The 19,062-nt window shown below is 36.1% G+C and overlaps 1 long non-coding RNA gene across 1 annotated transcript in view; it reads left to right on the top strand.

The window, feature by feature from the left end:
- The first annotated feature begins 67 nt into the window (after window positions 1–67).
- Window positions 68–19,062, top strand: part of LOC140500739 (uncharacterized) — a 48,623-nt gene continuing 29,628 nt past the window's right edge. Inside the window, exon 1 of the long non-coding RNA XR_011965854.1 lies at window positions 68–12,435. This is a non-coding gene — a long non-coding RNA (uncharacterized lncRNA). The remainder of the gene's footprint in view (window positions 12,436–19,062) is intronic.

Below are 19,062 nucleotides of genomic sequence, written 5' to 3'. Positions count from 1 at the left end.
CGGGGCGCAGTCCGGCACCTGCAGGGACCGTTAAACGGGCGGCGCGCGGGCCGGTGGCTTCTCGCGCGCCCCCTGGGTTGCGGAGGAAAGCAGGGGAAAGAGGATGCTGCGGGAGGGGCTGAGGCGTTTCTAAAACGGCCCCCGCGGGCCTAGGTGCAGCCTCGCCGTGGGGCTGGGGGACTCCTCGAGGCTCAGCCCGGCGCGGGGTGTCGGGTGGGGTTCCGACCGCTCCGGCGGTTTCCACACCTGGGGGAGGTTTGAATAGGGGAAAAGGTCCGTTTCCCCAGACTGGAGGCTATGACAAGTTTTTCCAATTATTTTTCTCAATTAAGCCTTTATTTTTTTTCAAATTATTTTTTTCAATTAAGCCTTTATTTTCTTAATTTCCTATAACCCCCCCCCCCCACACACACACACACACGAAAACAAAACAACTACAAAAAACAGCCCAGCAAAACAAACCACTATATTGACTTTATCAAAAACCATGTTACAACCAATGTTTTCTGGACGAGATGCTTGAGACACCCGCAGTCTCCAATCTTTCTTTTTTAAGTCAGACCTGAGATTTCATCAGAGAGATGTAGATCCCCAATCCAAGAACCTCCACCGAGGAGATCAGGACCCCGAGAGGTTCTGGGACACTTGTTCGGGAGCCCACAGCCCCCGTTATATCTGAGACAGACGTGAAAGCCAACCCCCTCCAAGCCCGATGTCACCAAGCCAGAAAGCCTCAGGAAAATCCACCCTCAGCCAGTGGGAGCAACCCTTTCAAGGGAGACCCTTTACGATATCAAGTAGCAGCCCCTCTCCTCCGCAGAAGAGGCAGTTAGCGAAAGGGGACAAAGTCCTTACTGCAGAAATAACTTGGCTAAAGAACGCATTAAATATCCTATAACCTAGAATCTTTATTAAGTTTAATATCTAGATACAGGCAGGGATTTAGGGCACTCTCTTTTCTCAAAGACTATCATTTCTATCCATATACAGTACTAGGGAACTTAAGCATAAATGTTTTCTCAAATATTAACCTCATAGTTTCTCAATTTACTCAACTCCAACTCCTGTAACTTACCGACGCCGATCGATACAGAGGGGTGGGCACATTCTTGAACTTGCCGCCAAATACAACTGTTTTACATCCATGATCAGGAACTCTGAAATGTTTGTCCTGTCCAAAACGATTATTCCTTTCCCTCTCTGCGCCTTATTCTTCCTAACGTGACATCCAATCCCTCTCTCCCCCTTCAATTTCCTCCCTTCCCAATCTTAATCCTTTAACAGTTTAATTCTATACTTTGTACTCTTGAATATCCTGTTGCCACTCAAACCTTGCAAACCCTAGTCCTGGGTTATTCCCATTCCACTTCTACTCGTGTGCTTCTTTAAAAGAGCTGGAAACAATATTAATACAGCAATGACTGAATACACTACAATTTCATATTATGTAATTCCCAATGTGGAACCTCACTTTGCTAAGGCAATTAATTTTCTTCCTTCTGATTTCCCACCCCAATTACCACAATTTATAAATTTTCTCTTCTCACCCTCTCCCCACCACACAAACACTCAAATGAAGACTCTATCTTACTTTACTGAAAGAACAAAGAAACCAAATAAGGAACAAAAGTGATCGCAAATGAAATGGACAGTTGTGGTTACCTAAATTGAAAAGTGTGCATCAACAAAATCAAAATACTTAAAGGACAAAAATCTTTGCAACAGTTTTTTTAAAATTATGGTCATATCTAATATATATATGTAATATATGTGCATATATATGAACAAAATCCATTCCTAAGAAGACAAATATCAAATGATTTGTGAATAGGAACTTCATAAAGAAATGTAAGTCATCAGTAATCATATGGGAGAAAATACTCTAAATCTCAAATGAGATAAATGTAAATTAAAATAACTCGGGTTTCACTTCACACTCATCAAATTGTCTAACATTTAAAAAAAGGAAAATAGCAATTGTTGGAGGGACCCTTGAAACACAGTCACACTAATGCACTGAGTGGAGCTGTGAATTGTTCCAACCAGTTGGCAAAGCAATTTGCGATCATACGCCATTCCATTACTAATCTGTGCAAGCCTTTGACCCAGCAATGCCTTTACTAGACATATGTTTAAAACAGAGACAAAGGACTCATATGTGCAAGAATATTTAAAATTGCACTTTTTGTTGTGGCAAAATATTGGAAACAGTGAGTGCCCACCAATTGGAAAATGTCTGACTAAATTATGGAATAGAAACATAATGAAATATTACTGTATAATAAGAAATTATGAAAGATATGGATTTAGAAAAATGTAGGAAGACTTGTAAGAACCGATGTAGAGGAAAGTAAGCAGAACTAGGAAGACAATCTATACAGTGAATACAAAAATGAAAACAACTTAAGAACTCTGATCTACACAATTACCAAGAAAGACTTCTAAGCTCTGATGATGAAAGATTTATCCTACTTCTTGGTAAATACACCATGAATTATAGATGAAAAATGAGACATACATCTTATGATAGTATCAGTGTGTAGATTCACTTTATTTTACCATGCTTACATGTAGCAAGAGATAGCTCTGGGGAAGGAGTAATAATGCAAAAATAAAAGAATATCAATGGAACATTCGAAAATACAAAGAGCGCAGGAGATAATTTAGAATGAGTCACAGACAAGCAAGAAAGTTTAAGGAAGTTTTCTTTTTTTAACTATTCTATTCAATTTATTTTGTTTAAAAACAAAAATTTTTATTTTTATTCTGAACTTAAGAAATAAAACAAACATTTCCTTAACATAGCAGACTGTTTAAAAAAAAAGGAATTGCACATGAAATTGCTTCTATTATATGCAACCTATTATTCTTTTTAAATATGTAATAAAGTAACTTTCTTTCTCCCCCTCCTGACCTAGAGAGCCCTAGACATAGCTACCATTAGACACAAATACATTTGTGTATGGAAAACCATTCTATATATACTTCTATTTATCAGTTCCTTCTCTGGACTCAGATAGTATCTTCTTTCATAGGTCCTTTGTAGTTAATTTGGATATTTACAATAGACAAAATGAGATTCACTCTTATTCACTCATAGTTGTTCTTAAAACAAATATTGCTGTTACTGTATACAGTGTTCTTTTGGTTCTGTTCATTTCACTCTTCATTATTTCTTGTAAATCTATCCATTTTTTCTCAGATCATCAAGTTCATCAGTTCTTATGGCACAGTAGTATTCCATCATTATCATATACCATAACTTGTTCAGCCATTCTGCATCCCCACAATTTCCAGTTCTTTGCCACTACAAAGAGAGCTGCTAGAAATACTTTAGAGCATATAGATTCTTTTCCTTTTTCTCTAATTATCTTGGGAAACAGACCTAGTAGTGATATTGTTGGGTTAAAGGATATAGGCAGTTTAATAACTCTTTGAGTGTAGTTCCAGATTGCTCTCCAAAATGGTTAGATTAGTTCACAATGCCACCAATAGTGAATTAGTGTCTCAATTTGTCCATATCCCCTCCAACATTTGTCACTTTCCTCTTCAATTACTTAAGCAATCTGATAGGTGTAAAGTGATATCTCAAGATTGTTTTAATTTGCATTTCTCTAATAATGATTTACAACATTTTTCATGTGTATTTTCATGTATAATTTTTTTTATTCATCAGAAAACTGCCTGTTTATATCCTTTGACTATTTATCAATTGGAGAATGACTTTTATTCTTATAGATTAAAGGAAGTTCTTTATATGTCTGAGAGATGAAACTTTTATCTGAGATATTTCCCAATTTTCTGCTTTCCTTTTGTTATTTGTACAAAATTCTAAATTTAATGTAATTGAAATTATCCATTTTACACCTCACACTGTTCTCTCTTTTTCATTCATAAATTATTTACCTATCCATAAGTCTGATAGGTAATATCTTCCATTTTCTTCAAATCTTCTTGTAATATTTCTCTTTATGTGTAGGTCACATGTCCATTTTGACCTTATATTGGTAAAAAAAAGTGTAAGATGTTAGTCTATGCTCAGTTTCTGTCAGATTGCTTTCCAGCTTTCACAACAATTTTTACCAAATAATGAATTCTTATCCCAAAAATGTATTCAATATTTAATTGGAAATCCTAGCAATAGCAATAAGAGAAGAAATGAAATAGAAGGAATCAGAATGAGCAATGAGGTGATTAACTACATATACAAAACATAGTGTAAAAGAGGCCATTTGATGGAAGTGCTCTCTTCTCCTCTAGTCTACATCTCAACTCTTCAGCATCATCTCTTCATTCTCTTGTCCACCTCTTCATCACTGCAGTCTCTGATGAAGAGGGTCCTTTTTCCTGCCAAAGCTAACCCTTTACACATACCTTTAGTAACATCTCCCCCATTTTCCCCATAATAGGTAGTCTTTCTTCCTCTTCTTCAATATTTCCCTACCTATTGCTTCCTTTCCTGTTGCTTACATACATGCTCAAGCATACTTATCCTTAAAAAGCAAGCAACAAAAAAAGCAAAACACCCCTCTCTAGACCCTATCATTTCTTCGAGGTATCATCCTATATTATAGTCCCTTTCTCAATAAAATTCTTAGAAAATGCCATCCAAATGTTGTCTTCACTTTCTCCCCTCACTCTCTTCTCAACGCTTTGCAATCTGACTTCTAACCACGTTATTCAACTAAAACTGCTTTCTCAAAATTACCAGTGATCTCACAAATGCCAAATCTGATGGTCTTTTGTCAGTCCTCGTCCTTCTCAGGCTTCAGCAATTGATGCTCTTTGGTCACTCTCTCTTCCTGGACAACTCTCCTCTAGATTTTTATGACACTGCTCTCTCTTGGTTTTCCCTCTACCTATCTGAACCTTCTCAGTCTCCTTTGATGGTTCCTCATCCAAAGCATAACTCTTAACAGTGGGTGTATCAGGGGTGTACTTGAGCCAGCACCTACCAAAATTTTTGTTAAATTTTCAGAATGAGCAGTTACTATTTCTTTTCCCATTCATCATTTCAGGAGTGACCAAACTTAGTTCCCTAAAATTAGTTCTTATGGAATTTGGATATATATTTGAAACTTGAAAGAATGGACATGCTGCAAGCCCCAGAGACCCCAGTGCAGAAAGTCAGTCATCAGATCCCTGGCTCCCAGTGCAAGAAACTTGGAACAGTGCTCTCTGTATCCCAGGAGCAGAGCTCAACTTTTAAAAATGAGCAAAAAAAAATCAAAAAGATCCCTGATCATAGAAAGCTACTATGGCAACAGGGAAGATCATCAACATAAACATAAATTCTGAAGAAGACAACAATGTCAAAATGGCTATATGTGAAGCTTGAAGGGGAATATGAATTGGTCCCAAGGCCAAAACGTTCTTTGGGAAGAGCTCAAAAAGGATTGTGAAAATCAAGTAAGAGAGGTAGAAGAAAAATTGAGAAAAAAATGAGAGTAATGCAAGAGAATCATGAAAAAAGAGTCAGTAGCTTTGAACAGGGAAGAACAAAAAATGAATGAAGAATATAACTTTTTTAAAAAAATAAAATTGGCCAAATGGGGAAAAATCCACTGAAGAAAACATCTCCTTTAAAAGCAGAATGGATGAGGTGGAGCCAAGATGGTGAAGTAAAGGCAGGGACTTGCCTAAGCTCTCCCTTAAACCCCTCCAAAGATCTTTAAATAATGACTCAACTTCTAGAGTAGTAGAACCCACAAAAAGATAGAGTGAAATAATTTTCCAACCCAAGATAACTTAGAAGGTTGTCAGGAAAGGGCTCTTGTATCAGGGTGAGAGAGGAGTGCAGTCCAGCACAAAGTCATGCCAACACAGTCCCAGTCCCAGCAAACCAGAAGCAGGCCTCGGGAGCCACTGAATCAGCAGCAGCAGTGGCTGCTTCCAGGGTTCTCATCCCACAGACAGTAAAAGAGTTGAAGAACTTTGCTAGCCCTGAGGCAGGACACTGTTGTTTTGTCCACACTCCAATCCAGTCCTGGGTGGTAATCCCAGGCAAAGAGGAGCATTAGCACACCAGAGTTTGCAGCCACAGTGGAGCAGGTACCCTTCTCACAGTTCCATGGCAGAAAATAGTGCTTGTGTTCACTCATAGACCAGATCACAAGACCAAGAGTACCAAACTCCTCTCCTTAGATCATACCATCTTGGAAAAACTGAAAACTTACCAGTCCCTAGAAGTATCTCTGAAAACAGCTACACAAAACCCTTGAAGCTTGGGACAGTGCACCCTCCACCTTGGAAACAGATACTCACTTTAGCATAGAGTTAAAAGTCAAGTAATAGTCTAGGAATATAAGCAAACAGCAGAAAAATGTTCTGACCATAGAAAGTTACTATGGTGACAAGGGAGATCAAAACACACACTCAGAAGAAAACAAAGCCAAATTTCCTACATCTAAAGGGTCCAGGAAAAATATGAATTGTTCACAAGTTATGGAAGAACTCAAAAGGTATATTGAAATAAAGTAGAAGAGGTAGAGGAAAAATTGGGAAAATAAATCAGAGTAATGCAAGAAAATCATGAAAAAAATGAATCAACAGTTTGGCAAAGGAAACAAAAAAAATGCTGAAGAAAAAAACACCTTGAAAAACCAGATCAGGGAGGAGAAAGGGGAGGCCAAGATGATGGAGTAAAAGCAGGGACTTCCCTGAGATCTCCCCAAAGCCTTCCAAATACTTGTAAAAATGACTCTAAACAAATTCTAGACCTACAGAACCCACAAAATGACAGAGTGAAACAAATCCCCAGCCCAAGACAATCTGGAAAGTCAACATAAAGAGTCTTTTACACCTGGCAGGGAAAAGAGTGCAGTCTGGCATGGGCTGTGGGTCAGAGCAGGCCTTAGGGCACTGAACCATTGGCAGCTGTGGCAATTTCCAGACTTCTCAACCCACAAACACAAAAAAGGTCGGTGGGAAAACTCTGTGGAACCTGAGTGAAAGAGGAGTATGCAGTCTGGCCTGTTCCAGCCCCAGCCCAAGGGCTGAGGTCTGTGGCTTGAGGCAGGGGCAGTAGCAGCAGCAGCAGCAGCAGCAGTAGCAGTATCAGAGACTGGTTGTGGAGCTCTGGGCCCACAAACAGTGGGGGATCAAGCAGCTGATACAAAATCCTTGAAGCCTGGGACAGTACATCCACCTCCCACCCCCAACCCCCACTGGAAGCAAAATCCTTCCTTGACAAAGAGTGAAAAAGTCAAGTGTTTGGCTAGGAAGATGAGTCAAAGTGGTAAAAGAGCACAGACTATAGAATCTCACTTTGGTGACCAGGAAGATCAGGGCATACAACAAGAGTAGGACAGCAGAGTCAAAGCTCCTGCATTAAAAGCCTCCAAGAGGAAAATGAATTGGTTGCAGACCATGGAGGAGCTCAAAAGGGATTTTGAAAATCAAATGAGAAAAGTAGAGGAAAAATTGGGAAGAAAGATGAGAGTTATGCAAGAAAATCATGAAAAATGAGTCAGCAGCTTGCTAAAGGAAACCCCAAAAATACAGAAGAAAATAACACCTTAAAAATAGACTAACCCAAATGGCAAAAGAAGTCCAAAACACCAATGAGGAGAAGAATGCCTTAAAAGCAGAACTGGTCAAATGAAAAAGGAGGCCCAAAAGCTCAGTGAAGAAAATAATTTTTTCAAAATTGGAATGGAGCAAATGAAAGCTAATGATCTTATGAGAAATCAAGAAATTATAAAACAGAGCCAAAAGAATGAAAAAATAGAAGACAATGTGAAATATCTCATTGGAAAAACCACTGACCTGGAAAATAGATCCAGGAGAGATAATTGAAAAGTTATTGGACTACTTGACAGTGAGCCTAGACATAATCTTTCAAGAAATTATCAAGAAAAACTTCCCTGATATTCTAGAACCAGAGGCTAAAATAGAAATTGAAAGAATCCACCAATCACCTCTGGGAAAAGACCCTAAAAGGAAAACTCCTAGGAATATTGTAGCCAAATTCCAGTGTTCCTGTGTTAAGGAGAAATATTACAAGCATCCAGAAAGAAGCAAATCAAATATTGTGGGAATACAATCAGGATACCACAAGATCTAGCAGCTTCTACATTAAGGGATCAAAGGACTTGGAATATGATATTCCAGGGGGCAAAGGAGCTAGGATAAAAACCAAGAATCACCTACCTAGCAAGACTAAGTATAATCCTTCAGGGGGAAAATGGACATTCAATGAAATAAAGGACTTTCAAGCATTCTTGATTAAAGGACCAGAGCTGAAAAGAAAATTTGATTTTCAAATATAAGAATCAAAAGAAGCATGAAAAGGTAAACAGGAAAGAAAAATCATGAGACATGAAAGTTGAACTGAAAAGATGATATTTGTAACCCATGAGACCTTTCTCAGTATTAGGGTAGCTGCAGGAGATAGATAGAAGATAGATAGATAGATAGATAGATAGATAGATAGATAGATAGATAGATAGATAGATAGATAGATAGATGGATGGATAGATGGATGGATGGATGGATGAATGGATAGAAATAAAAAATAAAATTAAGGGGTGAGAAAGAAATATATTGGGAGAAGGAGAAAGGGAGAGAAAGAATGGGGTAAATTATCTCACATAAAAATGGCAAGAAAAAGGTTTCACAATGCAGTGGGGGAGGTGGGAGTGAGAAGGAATGAGTGATCCTTACTCTCATTGGATTTGGCTTAAGGAAGGAATAACATACACTCTCAATTGGGTATCTTACCCTATAGGAAAGTAAGGGGGAAAGAGGAGAAGAGGGGATGACAGAAGGGAGGGCAGTTTGGGGGAGGGGGTAGTCAGAAACAAACCCTTTAGAAAAGGAACAGGATCAAAGAAGAAATAATTGGGGGGTGGGATAGGATGAAGAAGAAATAATTGGGGGGTGGGATAGGATGGAGAGATATATACTTAGTCTTTCACAACATGATCACTATGGAGGTGTTTTGCATAACTACACATGTATAATCTATATTGTATTGTTTGCCTTCTCAATGGGTGTAGGTGGGGAGGGAAGAAGGGAGGGAATTTGGAACTCATAGTTTTAAAAACAAATGCTAAAAAATTGTTTTTATATGCAACTGGGAAATAAGATATATCAGCAACAGGATATACAAATCTATCTTGTCCTTCAAGAAAGTAAAAGGGAAGGGGATAAGAGGGAGGTGATGACAAAAAGGAGGGCAGATTGAGAGAGTGCTAATCAGAATGCATGTCATCTTGGGGCAGGGGAGGGGAAAGATAGGGAGAAAATTTGGAACTCAAAATCTTGTGGAAATGAATGTTGAAAACTAAAAATAAATAAATAAAATTAAATCTATAAAAAGAGGTTAAAAAAGAAACTCACTTTTGGAATACAATCCATTAATAAGTTGTGATCTGCTTATAATAGTGACCTAAAATAATAATAACAATTAAAGTAGCATTTATATAGTATGAAAAAACAGACTGGGCCTTATGGTAAAAGAGGTACAAAAAGCCAGTGAGAAGAATGCCTTAAAAAGCAGAATTGGCCAAATGGAAAAAGAGGAACAAAAATTCACTGAATAAAACAACTCCTTAAAAAGTAGAACTGGACAAATGGAAGCTAATGACTTTATGGGAAATCAAGAAACAATAAAACAAAGCCAAAAGAATAAACAAATAGATGACACTGTGAAATATCTCCTTGGGCAAAAAAAAAAAAAATGACCTGGAAAATAGATCCAGGAGAAATAATTTTAAAATTATTGGACCAACTGAAAGCTGTGATCCAAAAAAGAGCCTAGATATAATCTTTCAAGAAATTATCAAGGAAAACTGCCCTGATATTCTAGAACCAGAGGGTAAAATTGAAATGGAAAGAATTCACCAATTACCTCCTGAAAGAGATCCCAAAATGAAAACTCCCAGGAATATTATAGCCAAATTCCAGAGCTTCCATGTCAAAGAGAAAATATTGGACATCGCCAGAAAGAAATAATTCAAGTATAATGGAGCTACAGTCAAGATAACACAAGATTAACAGCTTCTACACTAAAGGAAAAGCAGGCTTGGAATATGATATTCTAGAGGGCAAAGGAGATAGGATTACAAATAAGAATCACCTACCCAGTAAAATTGAATATAATGCTTCAGGGGAAAACTGGGCATTCAATGGAGTAGAAGAGTTTCAAGCATTTTTGATAAAAAGACCAGAGCTGAATAGAAATTTTGACTTTCACATATAAGCCTCAAGAGAAGCATGAAAAGATAAACAGGAAAGGGAAATCCTAAGGGACTTAATAAGGTTAAACTGTTTACATTCCTACATGGGAAGATGATACTTATAACTCGTAAGAATTTTCTCATTATTAGGGCAGATAGAAGGATATGTAGACAGAGGGTACACATGTGAGTTGAATGTGAAGAGATGACATCTAAAAAACATAGAATTAAGGGGTCAGAGGAATATATTGGGAGAAAAAGGAAGAGAGAGGTACAATGGGGGTAAATTATATCACATAAAAGAGGCAAGAAGGAGAAGAGGGGGGAGGTGAGGAGGAGCGAGTGAATCTTACTCTCATTAGAATTGGCTCAAAAGGGAATGACATCCATGTGCAATTGGGTGTAGAAATCTAATTGGGGATAGAAATTTATCTTACTCTACAGGAAGGTAGGAGAAGAAGGGGATAAGAGAAAGGGAGTAGAGGGGAGGACAAATCTAAAGAAGGGATAGTAAGAAGCAAAACACTTTTGAGGAAGGACAGGGTTAAAAGAGAGAGAGAAAAGAATAAACAAGAAGGAACAGGACAGAGGGAAATACAGTTAGCAACAGTAACTCTGAAAAAAAATTGAAGCAAGTTTCTCTGATAAAGGTCTTGTTTCTCCAACATATAGAGAACTGAGTCGATTTTATAAAAATAAGAGCAATTCCCCAGTTAATAAATGATCAAAAGATATGAACATTTTTTTGGATGAAGTAATCAAAACTATAACCATATGAAAAAATGCTCTAACTCACTCTTGATTGGAAAAATGCCAATTAAAACAATTCTGTTTTATCTATTAGATTAGCTAATAGGACAGAAAAGGAAAATGACAAATAGTGGAGGGGATGTGTGGGAAAATGGGGCATTAATGCATTGTTGGTGCAGTTGTGAACTGATTCAGCCATCCTGTAGAGCAATTTGGAACTATGCCCAAAGGGATATGATACCATGCATACCCTTTAACCTAGCAATACCACTACTAGGTCTGTATTCCAAAAAAGATTTTTAAAAAAGGAACTGATATGTACAAAAATATTTATAATAGTTCTTTTCTGGGGAGCAATGAATTAGAAACTGAGCAGATACTCAACTGGGGAATGGCTGAGCAAGTTGTGGTATATCATTGTGATGGAATACTATTGTTCTGTGGGAAATGATGAGTGGGATACTCTTGGAAAAGCCTGGAGAGACTTGCTTGAGCTGATGCAAAGCAAAATGTACTGGACACAAAGTAACAACTATGTTGTAAGATGATCTGCTGTATTCTCAGCAATACAATGATCCAAGACAACTCTGAAAAACACAATCCATTCCCAAAGAAGGAACTGATGGTGTCTGAAGACAGATTGAAGGATATTTTTTTGCTTTCTTTATTTTTCCCGAGGGTTTTTTGGGGGAAGGGTCTGTGTTTTCTTTCACAACATAACTTATATGATAATGTTTTGCATGACTACACATTTATAACCTACATTGAATTGCTTACCTTCTCAGCATGGGGTGGGGGAGGCATGGAGAGAGAGGAAGGGAGAGAGTTTGGACCTCAGTCTTAAAAATGAATGTTAAAAATTGTTTTTACATGGAACTGGAGAAAAATAAAAGACTAAATAAAAATAACATAATGTTTTTAAAAGTAGAATTGGCCAAATGGAAAAGGAGGTACAAAAGCTAACTGAAGAAAATAACTCTTTAAAAGCAACTCATCTGGAAAATAGATCCACAGGAGATAATTTAAGAATTATTGGACTATGTGAAAACCATTATCATACAAAGAGTATGGACAACATCTTTCAAGAAATTATCAAGGAAAATTGCTCTGATATCCTAAAACCAGAGGGTAAAATAGTCATTGAAAAAAATCCACCAACCACCTCCTGGAAGATGTCCCAAAATGAAAACTCCATTTCCAGAACTATCAGGCCAAGCAGTCAGAAAGAAGCAATTCAAATATCAAGGAGCCACAGTCAGGATTGCACAGGACTTAGCTGCTTCTGCATTAAAGGATTGGAGGGCTTGGAATATAATCCTGCAGAAGACCAAGGAGCTTGGATTACCACCAAGAATCAACTACTCAACAAAACTGAGCATAATCTTTCAGGGGAAAAGATGGAATTTCAATGAAATAGGGGTCTTTCAAACTTTCCTCATAAAAAGACCAGAGCTGAACAGAAATTTTAATCTTCAAATACAAGATTCAAGAGAAGCATAAAAAGGTGAGCAAGAAAGAAAAATATGTTATTCAATAAGGTTAAACTGTTTACATCCCTACATGGGAAGATGATACTTGTAATGCTTAAGAACTATATATCAAGATAGTAAGAAAGAGTACCCTTAGATAGAGTATGTGGGTATAAGTTAACTTTAATGTGATGGTAAAAAAAAAATTAAGGAATGGAAAAAAAGGATTGTACTGGGAGAAGAGGAGAGGCAGAATGAGGTAAATTATATCATATAAAAAGGCATGAAAGGGGCCTATTACAGAAGAAGGAAAGAAAGGAGGTGATGAGCATTGCTTAAACCTTACTCTCATTGGATTTGACTCAAAGAGGGATATATACATATACACTCATTTCAGTAGAGAAATCTATCTTATCACATATGGGAAAGGAGAAAAAAAGGGAGGGGGAGACTGATAGAAGGGAGGGCAGATTGGGGGAGATGGTTATCAAAAGTAAAACATTGGTAAGAAGGGACAGGGTGAAAGGAGAAAAAAAAATAAAAATGGGGAGGGGAAAATGGGATGGAAGGAAATACACAGTAATCATAACTGTGAATGTGAATGGGACAAAATCTCCCAAAAACCCAAAGTGAATAGCAGAGTGGATTAAAACCCAGAATCTTACAATATGTTGTTTATAAGAAACACATTTGAAATAGAGAGATACACACAGAGTAAAGGTAAAAGACTGGAGCAGAATATATTATGCTTCAGCTGAAATAAAAAAAAACAGGAGAGGTAGCAATTCTGATCTGAGACAAAGCAAAAGCAAAAATAGAACTAATTAAAAGAGACAAGGAAGGAAACTACATTTTGCTAAAATGTACCATAGACAATGAAATAATATCAGTACTAAACCTATATGCACCAAGTGGTATAGCATCCAGATTCTTAGGAGAAGTTAAGGGAGTTACAGGAAGAAATAGCAAAACTATACTAGTTGGGACCTCAACCCTCCTAGAACTAGATAAATCTAACCATAAAATACACAAGAAAGAAGTTAAGGAAGTAAATAGAATTTTAGAAACATTAAATATGATAGACCCCTAGAGAAAATTGAATGTGATAGAAAGCAATATACCTTTTTTCTCTATGGTACATGGCACCTACACAAAAACTGATCATGTATTAAGGCATAAAAACCTCACAATCAAATGCAGAAAGGCAGAAATATTAAGTGCATCCTTTTCAGATCATGATACAATAATTGTTATTTTTCATTTTATTTTAATTTAATTATATTAAATTTAATTTTAAAAAATTTAATAAAATTTTTATTTTTTTAAATATATTTATTGTATCTAAAGGGCCATGGAAAGATAGATTAAAAATTAATTGGAAACTAAATAATCTAATCCTAAAGGATGCATGGGTCAAACAATAAATCAGAGAAACAATCAATAATTTCATCAAAGAGAATTACAATAATGAAACACATACCAAAATTTATGGGATGCAGTCAAAGCAGTACTTATGGGAAATTTTATATCTCTAAATACTTACATCCACAAAACAGAAAAAGATAAGATCAATGAATTAAGCATACAAATAAAAAAAATAGGAAACAAATCCCCAAAATAAGCCCCAATTAAACATCAAACTAGAAATCCTAAAAATTAAAGGAGAAATCAATAAGGTTTAAAAGAAGAAAACCACTGAATGAATGAATAACACTAGGAGCTGATTTTGTGAGGGGAAAACAATAAAATAGACAAACTTTTGGTTAATTTGATTTTAAAAAAGAAAACCAAATTACCCACATCAAAAATGAAAAGGATGAATCCACCACCAATAAAGAAGAAATTGAAGTAGTTATTAGGAGCTATTTTGTCCAATTATATGCCAAATAAATCTGACAATCTAAGTGAAATGGCTGAATATTTGGAAAAATGTTACCCATTTCTATATGAGTTAAATACCACTAATCTAGCACATTTTCCCCATGCTGTCTGCAAGGATAGCATGAGATTTTGCCAAATACTTTGCCAGAATTCAGTTATGTTACATCTATTGCATAGCAGGTATGCTATGTCTGAAACATATAAACATATGCTATGTTTATAGGTTTTTCCTAACTTAATCGAATAAACTTGTCAAAGAAAGAAATGAGATTAAAATTAATTTTACATTACTTTTGGATGAAATTATTCTAGCTCTTAATTATCCTCACTTCATTTTTCAAATGTTTGCAAACAAACTATCTTCTTATTAATACATTTTACTGTTTTTATAGTACAAGTTCACTTAGCCTGAAAATTCCACCCTTATTTTGGAAATCAGGATATTTTTCCTCTTCTGCTTCTCTTCATAGTATCTCAACAATCATATATGCCAAGTTCTTTTAGTACCAAGAAATATTCTCCAGGCTCAGTGAACTGATGCCACTGACCACTAGGCTATTCTCTCTTAGCATCTTTTCATTTATTTCATGTGCCAACTCCTTATTAACCATTTTTGTCCTGATCGCCCTCCTTCAAATGATCTTTTAAATGATCCTGTCCTTGATAGAGAAAGCATAAGCAAAATAAGAGTTGATTATTTCTGCTTTCTGTTATTCATTACAGTCCCTCAGATTCACCGGGAACAGATCTAGCCTCACAATATCAGAAAATCATGGAAACCCAGAGCTGAAAGGAATACTAAAAAACCACATAGTTCAAGCCATATCTGGACAAGAATCTCTTTTCTAGAATAAGACAAGTGTTTTATCTACGACTTTATCACTCCTTCTAAGATGTAACAAGGACAACTTTTCTCCTTCCAAACAAGAAGTCTCCAGAATTTTCACCTTGGGGGCAAATAGTACTCCTAACGCATAGCTTTTTTTTGCCGCTGTCTTAAAAAAAAATTGTGTAGCTGAGAAACTGACATATTTAGGGCCCTCTGCTGGAAGCAACAAGAGATGAGGAAGTAACCAGGGCACATGGACCATGTCCCTGGAGCCGCTGAGGACAGAGAAAGGGGAGAAAGATAAACAGAGAGAAGAAGCTGCATATTTAAAACTATAAATGTAATATGCCCGGCCCCCAGTATAAGTCCCTGGAAACTTTGCACAGGTTCAAGTGATCCACTATTCCAAATCCCATTTAGTGAGCTCACACCAATTGCTTATCTTTTACCAGGCAAGACTGAAGAAAACATAAAATCGAAGATATTTAAAATAGACATACACAAATTCACTCTCAATCACAGATTCCCCTCCCCACAGTTCGAAGAGGCAACCAACTCACTCTCCACTGACTGCATATTTACTTCCCAAATAGTTCTTAAGACCATTAGCTACTCTAATGACCTCTTCTATGGAACCACTTTCTCTGATCTCTCCCTGGGTAAACCTACTTGTTGTTCACTGAGCTTCTGCTGCCATCTCCTGGTCTCCTACATGATTACAATCACTGTGCTGCCCCAGAAGGGGAGCACTTCTTTGGGCCAGTGTAGCCGAGACTTCAGTCTTTGGACAGTAGTCACACTTGTCCAAATTAGAGAAATTCCTCTTAAATCAAATCTGTCTTTTGAACTCCTTTGCTTCCACTTTAGCAACTTAGTTTCACTATGCCAGCCTTCTAGCTCATTTGGTGTGCGTTATTTTCAACCTCCATAATGCCTCACTAACAAATACAAAACCATTTACTTAGTCTTAGAAAGACTAGAGAAGGCATCGTGGTGCTAATGGTCTTTGTCTTGCATTCCTACAAGTGTCTGGGATCCACCTATGTCTTTGGAAATTTTGTGTTTGGGATTTCATTTGTTTTTAGGAGTTCTACTTTGTTGGGTTTTTTTCATAAAATTTGCCTTCTTTGATATTACAAAACATATGTTAATGGTATTTGTCAGTCCAGTTAGTGATCTAGTTAAGTGATTTTCTCAGATATTTTAGGTAATTATGTGATAGAAGTAAAAAATCCAAAGTACACCTGTACCCTTCTTTTCATAAGTCTCTGACACAAGGACCTTATATAATACTTATAGACATTTGTAATTAAGCTTGTAGAAATTGAGGATAAAATGAAAATCTTCAAAAATTCTAAGACTTATAATCCTATTCAAAACTCATTTTTTATATATGTAACAACAGTCTATACTAACCCATCTTAGAGAGACAGAAAGAGAGAAGACAAGATATATAATAAATTAAACACTTCAAATTAGATTTCTCAAACAAGTTTTTATACTTTTGTGGTTTAGAAAATACATAATTACCTTGTGTCCACTGATTAAAATCTCAGTGTTTGAAGATTTTATCACATAGATCACCACAAGATATGATGATTTTACCACTGTAGATCATAGGCTTCAAGTTGGATGGGATCTTACAAGGTCATCTCTTTTCAAGATGAGGAAACTAAGCCTCAAGAGTGACTTGTCCAAGGACACATACACAGTAAGTAACAGAGCTTGGAACTGAATCCTAGTCCTCTAATTTCAAACACAATCTACTTGTCTCATAGTGGAGAATTGTCCTCATTCAGCAAGCCCCAACTCCCTGACTAGCCCCTAGTAACAAGAACTGGTTTTATTTACTCTTTTAGAAAGAAATATTAATGTATTTTAAATATTTTAAAATAAAATATGAAATAACCAAATATTTAAAATTATTGTATGTCTAATTTGTAAAAAAAAGTTTACTTGTTAAACTTGTGTTTCATTTTTTGAACACTGAACATAGGAGACAAAATTTTTCAAATTGTTTTTTTCTCTTCTAGGTGAGGTACTTAAAATGAGTGATAGAGATCCGTTAGTTATCCTAGTACAAATATAGTACAACAAATTACTCATTAATGATCAAACACTCAAAATATTGACATGAATCTATGATCTCATTGCTGTAGCTATTTACTCTAACAATGTAGAACCCAACCCTTCCATGTCTGACTGTTTTGTATAGCTTATGTCTGTGTGCCCTCCTAAGTCTGACACAGGAGATTCACTCAACCTATTGGGATACCTTCCTCATTTTCTCTTATCATCAAAATGGAACATTGATTATACCTTATTCTTGCTACATGAGTAGCCCATCTTTTTCACCCATATTTAACATTTATGACATCCTTTTTTCAGTAGTTCCCTTTCAAAAAAAAAAAGCATTTCATTCTTCTAATGCCCACTAGGCAACATCCACTACTCCTTTGAAAGAAAATCATTTTTGGTTTTCTGGAGGCTATTATGTCTGATGCCTTGCAGTCATTTAGCAATTCACATGCAAATTTAGAATCTTCCTGAATTGACCACACAATTGAATATAGGGTTTTGTGGTATACATAACCTGCTGTTGTTACTGTGCCAATAACATTGCAATACTTAATCTGGCCAATGAAAAGTTTACAATATTAGATGAATGGTTTTCTTGTATTGCAATGGATTTTCAATGTGTTATGAGAAATGACTGGTTTCTCAGGACATAGGTAGTATCTTTATTGAGTTGCCACAACTTTTAAAAGCCCCTAATAAATGCCTTTGGAATTCTAGGGCTTATCTGTTTCTTATTTCCATATCATTAACTTGAATAAGAGTTAATAAACTTGTAGAGAAGGTTTTGATTTTATTTAAATATGCTATGATATATACATTTGTTGATTGAAATGTATATGTATTTCTATTCATAACAATATTTAAAGAAGTTATAGAGGAAATTAGTCTCTATTCATGTAAATCCAACAAGAATCTTCCCTTTCAGTTTGTTACCTCTTATTTGAGGATTTGCTGTAGTAATTAGTATACTAGCCTGCAACTAATTGTTAGGGAGACAATATAGCAAAGATATCACTTATGTACTAAAAAGATACAAAACTATCACAGGGCATTGAAAATTCACAATGGTACAACAGTGATATTCCTCATGTGCCACTGTAAGGTGAATGTTCTTACACTGGCCCAATTAAACATCATAGTGTTATAGTCATAACAATAGCAGGATTCATATACTAAATTTTTCTAAAATCAGCTTATCTATACAATAAACTCTGCAACAAAATGTGAGTGCAGGATTGTTTTTGTGTGTTTATACACACATTTTTTGATTACTCCTGACTAATACATATGTGTCTCTATATTGATTGATGCTGCCCCCTCCTCTACTCCTAATGCCCTAAAAGAAAAAAAGTATACATGGAAATTTAAGATATAATTACTGTTTTGGACAGCAGATAGGAAACTAGTACTTAACTTTTCTGACTTTAGTAAACAATTCAATAAAACCCTTATCAATCTGGGCTCCATTAATTTTGAACTTTTATTTGACTCAGCTTTAAAAAAAAATGGTTAGGGAAATAATTTTTTTTAGGAGACCTACTCAATTTTATATTGGAAAAAATTTTTTTTCAATCCTTTAGTTTAGCAGCAAAGCTTACATAAAGCCATCAATTCATTTTTACTAAAAACTAAACACATTGTCCAGTATGTTATAGCCAATATTTCTTGTATCTGTGAATAAGTAAGGGTGAAATTGATATTTGCATCATGATCAACAATACACCATACTAATGCAACCGAGGCCACATGTAGCTCTGGAACCCCTAGCTACCTTAGGTTCAGCATGCTGGTCTTATTTTTGTTTTTGTTGCTGTTATTCAGCTGTTTTTTCAGTGGTGTCTGACTCTGTAATCCCATGTGCAGTATTCTTGTC

Source organism: Notamacropus eugenii, chromosome 4 (assembly GCF_028372415.1).
Source record: "Notamacropus eugenii isolate mMacEug1 chromosome 4, mMacEug1.pri_v2, whole genome shotgun sequence".
Lineage (NCBI taxonomy): Eukaryota > Metazoa > Chordata > Mammalia > Diprotodontia > Macropodidae > Notamacropus > Notamacropus eugenii.
Note: the sequence above shows the minus strand (reverse complement) of the source record. Positions and strands in the feature narration are given on the sequence as shown.